Here is a 7,702-nt window from a genome sequence, read left to right on the forward strand (position 1 = left end):
GGTAACCTCGCAGGCAAAACCTTCGTTTAAAAATGAGCACTAAAACACTTGGGCAAAAACTGTGCTTCCCAATCAAAAGATTTTTTGACAGAGGAACAAATCCCACTTCTCTTAATGCTGATCGGCACACCAACGGAGGCCAGCGTTTCACCGACAGGCTACATCAGGGTGTGACCCGACCGATCAGTCTGCAAAACAAAAAAAGAAGAAAAACAGGAGAACTTATAGTTCCTCATTTAGTTTAAACTTCCTTCCATAACAATTGAAAACATACCTTTGTAAGAGCATGAAACCACGCTTCAAAAAGTCCAGAAAAAAGGAAGTTTAAACTAAGCGAGGAACTATAAGTTCTCCTGTTTTTCTTCTTTTTTTGTTTTGCAGACTGATCGGTCGGGTCACACCCTGATGTAGCCTGTCGGTGAAACGCTGGCCTCCGTTGGTGTGCCGATCAGCATTAAGAGAAGTGGGATTTGCTCCTCTGTCAAAAAATCTTTTGATTGTGAAGCACAGTTTTTGCCCAAGTGTTTTAGTGCTCATTTTTAAACGAAGGTTTTGCCTGTGAGGTTACCGCTCAACCACCTTTGTGGTGGTGGGAGGGCCCGTTCTGAGGCTTTTTCCTTCCTTTTGAGCAAACATTGAGCTCTACTGGCTTCACATTATTCCTGCATAATTGTACAACTGTAACATCTTTCTACTATAACAGTCTCCAATTGAAAGAGTTTTATTCTCATATCTATGAACATCGACACTAAGTACCCCCTGTACCTTTTAAAATCATCCCCCCCTCACCGTACCTTTTTAAAATCCTGGCTCGCTCTTGTCTCTCCCTCGCTATATGGCTGCCTCCTCAAATCTCGCGGCCAGCGGCGCAGGACAGGCGCGAGCTTTTCACACTCCAGCAGAGCACACTCCACCTGGCCCCGTGCCGCTTCTTGAATGGCTGCCGTCAGTTCTTGCGAGTCCCGCAAGAATTGATGGCAATACTGTACTCCAAATGAACACACTAATATTTCACTGCAGTTAAGAACATGAGAATCGCTTTAACAAGATCATAAATCAAAGTATCAATTAACTGTGAAGAACATAAAACAACAGGGAATTATAAACCAATACCTCTCTCCCTTGTGCCCTGTGTCAAATCTCTTTATTCCCCTCCATGCACCATCTCTCCCTCCCCTCCATTATGTGCAATTTCATCCTTTTCCCTCACCATGCATGTCTCCCTCTACTCCCCCTGTCACCAACTTTCCTTCCTCCCTCCCTTCCCCTCCCCATGCCAACTTTTCATCCTCATCCCTCCCCCTGTGTCACCAACTTTCCTTCCTCTCACCCTCCCTCCCTTCCCCATGCCAACTTTTCTTCCTCAAGTTCCTTTCACCCATCCCTCCCCCTGTGTCACCAACTTTCCTTCCTCTCACCCTCCCTTCCCCTCCCCCATGCCAACTTTTCTTCCTCAAGTTCCTTTCACCCATCCCTCCCCCTGTGTCACCAACTTTCCTTCCTCTCACCCTCCCTTCCCCTCCCCCATGCCAACTTTTCTTCCTCAAGTTCCTTTCACCCATCCCTCCCCCTGTGTCACCAACTTTCCTTCCTCTCACCCTCCCCCATGCCAACTTTTCTTCCTCAAGTTCCTTTCACCCATCCCTCCCCCTGTGTCACCAACTTTCCTTCCCCTCCCCCTCCCTTCCCCTCCCCATGCCAACTTTTCATCCTCATCCCTCCCCCTGTGTCACCAACTTTTCTTCCTCTCACCCTCCCTTCCCCTCCCCCATGCCAACTTTTCTTCCTCAAGTTCCTTTCACCCATCCCTCCCCCTGTGACACCAACTTTCCTTCCTCTCCTCCCCTGTGCTCCAAGGCTTGCTTCTTCGGGTCATGGTATTGGCAGTGCCTCTCGCATGCAGGTCTGCCGCCAACCCAGCAATCTCCCCTCTGCTGCGAAGAGACTTCCGGCTCAGTGGCAGGCAGTGTGAGGGAATTGCTGCCTATACCGCGACCTGAAGATAATGACACGGTGAGATTCGATGTTGACCTGGCTCGGCGCAGTGAGATTCTGCGTAGGAAAAGTTAATTCTTCGACACTATGCATTTCTATGGAAATTCTGCATTGCGCAGGCATGCAGAATTCCGCCAGGAATAGTTTCTGTAGTGTTATCAAATAAAGTTAAATCATCTTAAATTTCTTGTGTGATGGACTAGCTTCCTTCTCATCTTTGTAGAACAATTCTTTTGGAAACAGGAACATAGCTCACGCAAAAACGCATACGAGGGTGTGCTGGAAACTTCTCAGCCCGACCAAGAAGAGAATGACATGGATATGTTCCACTGAATGATCTAAATAAAACATAGAATTTTGTTTCTGCCAATTGGTACTTAACGAAGTAAGGCAACACTTTTTTCAACTACAGTGGCAAAATAACGCTCAGAATTTAGGTTAGGTGGAGAGCTTTTCAGCACCCCCTTGTATGTGATCAAAGTAAGTCAAGTATAGGACAATCAAGCCATTGTATCATCACTGATAAGGTTGGCTCTTATTGGTGGAATGAGGCATTATGACATCATAATCTCAGCTCTGGTTACTCTTCACACTTCAAGGGGCTGTGGAAAAGTTCTCAGCCCAACCAAGAAGAGAATGACGCAGATATGGTTCAATCATTCATCGGAAACAATGTCAAAACATAGAATTTTGCTTCTGCAAATTGGCACTTAATGAAATAAGATAACACTTTTTTCGGCTACAGTGGCAATATAAGGCTCAGAATTTTTGGTTGGTTGGGCTGAGAACTTTTCAGCACCCCCTTGTATTGACGTGCTTGCAGAAAAGAATTTCCTTATCTCCCTTCCCATGGTTTATCAACTTAGTCAGGGTCGATGTTCAAAACACTTTAACTCAGGGGTCTCAAAGTCCCTCCTTGGGGGCCGCAATCCAGTCGGGTTTTCAGGATTTCCCCAATGAATATGCATGAGATCTATGTGCATGCACTGCTTTCAATGCAGATTCATTGGGGAAATCCTGAAAACCCAACTGGATTGCCGCCCTCAAAGAGGGACTTTGAGATCCCTGCTTTAACTGGACAGGAGAAGCTCCAGCCTGGTTAAACGTAGTACATGACAGCAGATAAAGGCCAGAACGGTCCATCCAGTCTGCCCATTAGTTACATCAGGGGTCTCAAAGTCCCTCCTTGAGGGCCGCAATCCAGTCAGGTTTTCAGGATTTCCTCAGTGAATATGCATGAGATCTGTGTGCATGCACTGCTTTCAATGCATATTCATTGGGGAAATCCTGAAAACCCGACTGGATTACGGCCTTCGAGGACCAGAGTTGCCCACCCTTGGATTAGCCATAGCACAGGGATCTCAAAGTCCCTCCTCGAGGGCCGCAGTCCAGTCGGGTTTTCAGGATGTCCCCAATGAATATGCATGAGATCTATTTGCATGCACTGCTTTCTATGCTTATTCATTGGGGAAATCCTGAGAACCCGACTGGATTGCAGCCCTCAAGGAGGGACTTTGAGATCTCTGAGTTACATGCATTATAAATTCGTCATTAAATTGTCCCTTTTTTTTCTTTGATAGTTAAACCTCCATGGCCCAGAACTATCTCGTAACTTTGGATGAAACATGGAGGTTTAACCTCCAAGTTTCATCCACAGTTATGGGATAGTTCAAAAATCCCACAGGATCCCACCAACAAAGGGAAGCCCTGGTGGGGACGGGCTGCATGTAGCCTGTTCAGAAGTGATGCCACTGCTGAACATCCACCACCGCCACCACTGCTGCTTTAGTCAGCCTCGGAGGTATGTCGGATCTCATGGTGGGAGAGTTGGCGGGGCGCTGCTAGATGGGAGGGAGGGATGGAAAACTACTGTACAGGGGGGTGGGAGGGATGGATAGCTGCTGCTCAGGGGAGGAAAGATGCTGCACATAAGGGGGAGAGGAGAGAGGAAGAATTGTTGGGGTGGAGGAGAAGGGAGAGGGGAAAATCCTGCATATGGTAGAGGAGAGTGAGACGTATAGAAAAGAGAGAGGGAAAAATGTTGGAAATAGGGTGGAGGGCAGGGAGAGATGGTGCATGAGGAGAGAGAAAGAAATGTTGCACATCATAAAGGAGGGGAGGAAGAGAAAGATGCTGCATGGGGGGGGGAATAGAGAGATTTGACCCAGGGCACAAGGCAGGGAGAGAGACAGATGGAAGACAGTGAGAAAGAAACAAATGTTGGATATGACAATTTTATTTTCTATTTTGTGATTGCAGTATGTCAGATTTTGAAATGATTATCCTGCCAGAGCTGGTGTTAGACAGCGAGTGTGAAGCTAGGACCTAACAGAGAGGAAAAGTCGTTTTTTTCTTTATTTTGTTTACATCACAGCACAGGGGTGGGGTTGGAGAGGGAAAAGGGGGATGGGGTAGGTGAAAAGGGTACAAAATAAACTCGCCAGGATTTTTGGGGAAACCCCCCCCCCAAAAAAAAAATCCCCCGCCAAAGCTAATCGAATTGAAAAATCGATTCAATAGGCCAAATCGAATCAAATTGAGATTTTTTTTTCCCCCCCTTGAATTGAGCAACACTACCTCACGTCTCAGTTAAGCAGGAAGATGGCATTGTGCCAAGACTTCTACTGTCCATAAGCATTCATGAAGGCGTGGCCTAGTGGTTAGAGCTGCTGCCTCCACGCCCTGAGGTTGCGAGTTCAATTCCCCCTGCAGCTCCTTGTGACTCCGAGCGAGTCACTTAACCCTTCATTGCCCCCAGGTACAAAATAAATACCTGTCTAAAATGTGTAAAACCACTTTGATTGCAACCGCACAGATAAAGCAGTATATCAAGGCTTGTCCCTTTTACCCTTTAATTCTGGAAAAGAATCCAAAAGTCTGTAGCTTTCGGTTATTGTAACTGTGTGACTCTGAGACCATCCCGCCCTATAATTAGGCACGGAGGGATGGATATAATGGCATATTGTTTTGCATAGCGACTTCACATAACATTGCTCTGCTTAGCTGTGCTATGATCAAATTGCTGGGCAGACTGGGTGGATCATACAGGTCTTAATCTGCCATCATTTACTATATACTGGATACTCTCAGTGGCGCACCAAGGGGGGGGGGGGGCGGTCCGCCCCGGATGCACGCCCCAAGGGGGTGCACAGCTGGCCACCCACCGGGGAAAGGCTGCCACTGCCGCCATTGGGAACAGGCCGGCATCGAGATCGCCCTGCTTCTCTTCCCCGTGGAGCCGACCAACTCTCGCTGCCCGACGTCAATTCTGACGTCGGAGAGGACATTCTGGGCCAGCCAATCGCTGCCTGGCTGGCCCAGAACGTCCTCTCCGACGTTAGAATTGACATTGGGCGGCGAGAGTTGGTCGGCCCCGCGGGGAAGAGAAGCAGGGCAAACTCGGCCCCGGCCTATTCCCAATGGCCAGTGGCAGCCTTTCCCCGGCGGCGGCAGCAGCATGTTTCCCAATGGTGGTGGCATGGGGGAGGGCAGGGAGAAATAAAGAAAGAAAGGGGGGACAGGGAGCCAGAAAGAAAGGGGGCAGGGTGAAACAAAGAAAGAAAGAAAAAATGGGGCATGGGGGAGAGAGAGAGAAAGACAGACATAGAGAAAGGAAGGGAGCATGGAGAGAGAAAGAAAGAAGGGGACAGGGTAAAAGAAAGAAAGAAATGGGGCATGGAGAGAGAGAGAAAGAAAGACAAACAGAGAAAGAAAGGGGGCATAGGGAGAGAGAAAGAAGGGGGCAGGGTGAAAGAAAGAAATGGGACACGGAGAGAGAGAGAAAGACAGAAAGAAAGGGGGCATAGGGAGAGAGAAAGAAGGGGGCAGGGTGAAAGAAAGAAAGAAATGGAATACGGAGAGAGAGAAAGACAAACATAGAGAAAGAAAGGGGGCATTGAGAGAGAAATAAAGAAGGGGTAGGGTGAAAGAAAGAAAGAAATGGGGCACGGAGAGAGAGAGAGAAAGACAGACATACAGAAAGAAAGGGGGCGTGGAGAGAGAAAGAAAGAAGGGGGCAGGATGAAACAAAGAAAAAGTTGGGGGAGGGAATGAGGTCTGGAGGAGAGGAAGCATACAGGAGGCTGAAAGAAGGGAAGAAATATTGGATGCACAGTCAGAAGAATAAAGTGCAACCAGAGACTGATGAAATTACCAAAGGTAGGAAAAATGATTTTATTTTCAATTTAGTGATCAAAATGTGTCCATTTTGAGAATTTATATATGCTGTCTATATTTTGCATTATGGCCCCCTTATACTAAACCGCAATAGCGGTTTTTAGTGCAGGGAGCCTATGAGCAGTGTGGGGCATTCAGTGCAGCTCCCTGCGCTACAAAATGCTATTGCGGTTTAGTAAAAAGGGAGGGGGTATATTTGTCTATTTTTGTATAGTTGTTACTGAGGTGACATTGCATAAAGTCATCTGCCTTGACCTCTTTGAAAACTCACGGAATATAAATGATAATTAACATTTTCTCTGCGTACAGTGTGCTTTGTGTTTTTAAAATTTTATTGTTGGTAGATCATTTTGACTTGGCCACGAAGGTAAGGGGGAGGGAGGGAGAGGAGCTGCTGAAAGACATCTAGTAATCCTTGCAGGCTTGACTGTGCAGGGAATTATTTTTGTAAAATCATGTTTTGTTATGTGACTGGCATTATTTAGACTTTAATTTCTATGAATGAATAGAATGAAAATGATATAAAATTACTTGCTTGTTTTTATGTGCATGCGCTGAACGAAAGTGGAGAGAGAGTGGGCTGAGGACGCTGAAGGGAAATGGGGAAGAGAGAGTGGGGAGAAGACGCTGATTTATAAATTGACAATTATACAGAATATTGTTTCTTTTTATACTTTAATATAATAATAAGTTCAATATAAAACAATTCAAAGCTTGTGTGGATGGAATCAGGTGGTTTGCGGGGATGGGGACCGAGCTTACGGGGATTAGTCCAATAAAATGGTATTTTCTTATTTCTCATGATTTGTTTTATTTTTATTTGTTAATTTGTAAAGTGGTGATTGTTATGTATCAGTTTTTTCAAATTTACATCTACTGTCTTTATATTTTGCACAGTATTAGAAGACATGTATTATTGTTTTTGTGGTGTTGTAGTGTTGCATTGTATGCAGAGTCTGGTTTCTTGGCGGTTCAGTTTAACTTTTGTCTACATATTTCTATTTTTAGTTTGTGATTATTCCATATTGAGCGAGAGTGTATCTCTGTTCTGTGTGTATGAAAGGGACATGGCTTTCTGATAGCATCGACTGTACAGGATCAATTGACTGGGCGGGATCTGGCTTGTTTAGTTTTACAATGTATGTGTTGGTGTTCTAGTGCTCACTGCAGTGTTTAAGATGCTGCCTTTTCCTAGGTACACTCTTGTTGTGCGATATGTGGATTGTTACTAAAAAATCATATTTTTCATATAGATGGGGGGGGGGGGGTCAAAAAATGATAGGCCCTGGGTGTCACATATGCTAGGTACGCCATTCAAATTGAGTGTCACCTTGTGGGAGCCATCTGAAGAGCAAGAGGCGGTTTGGCGTCCTGTTCTGAAAGGTATGTCCTCTGTATGCTATGCTACGCGGATTTTAATTTGTCTGGAACACATCAGAAAGAGACTTTTAATTATTCACATTATTTTCTTTTGTGCTCCTAGAAATCTGATCGATCGCGATACACCCTGAGGCAGCATGAATTTGTGAAA

Source organism: Geotrypetes seraphini, chromosome 16 (genome assembly GCF_902459505.1).
Source record: "Geotrypetes seraphini chromosome 16, aGeoSer1.1, whole genome shotgun sequence".
NCBI lineage: Eukaryota > Metazoa > Chordata > Amphibia > Gymnophiona > Dermophiidae > Geotrypetes > Geotrypetes seraphini.